Source organism: Enhydra lutris, unplaced genomic scaffold, assembly GCF_002288905.1.
Source record: "Enhydra lutris kenyoni isolate GAN:26980312 unplaced genomic scaffold, ASM228890v2 scaffoldscaffold68, whole genome shotgun sequence".
NCBI classification, from domain to species: domain Eukaryota; kingdom Metazoa; phylum Chordata; class Mammalia; order Carnivora; family Mustelidae; genus Enhydra; species Enhydra lutris.
In genome coordinates, this window is record NW_019154152.1 from 3,672,933 (window position 1) to 3,673,340 (window position 408).

Genomic DNA, 408 nt, shown 5'->3' on the forward strand with positions numbered 1-408 from the left:
GCCCTCCCTAATACCCAACACCTGGCTCCCCCAACCTTCCACCCCCCGCCCCTTCAAAATCCTCAGATTGTATTTCAGATTCTAGTCTCTCATGGTTCATCTCCCCCTTCCAATTTCCCTCAACTCCCTTCTCTCCATCTCCCTATGTCCTCCATGTTATTTGTTATGCTCCACAAATAAGTGAAACCATATGATAATTGACTCTCTCTGCTTGACTTATTTCACTCAGCATAATCTCTTCCAGTCCCGTCCATATTGATACAAAAGTTGGGTATTCATCCTTTATGATGGAGAAGCCAAGCTTTTCAATGAATCTTTAACCATAATACTTTCTACCAACCAAATGATAAAAATTTATATATTGCCCCACCATGGAAACTTAACTGGGAAGGGAATGAAGTGCTTTTT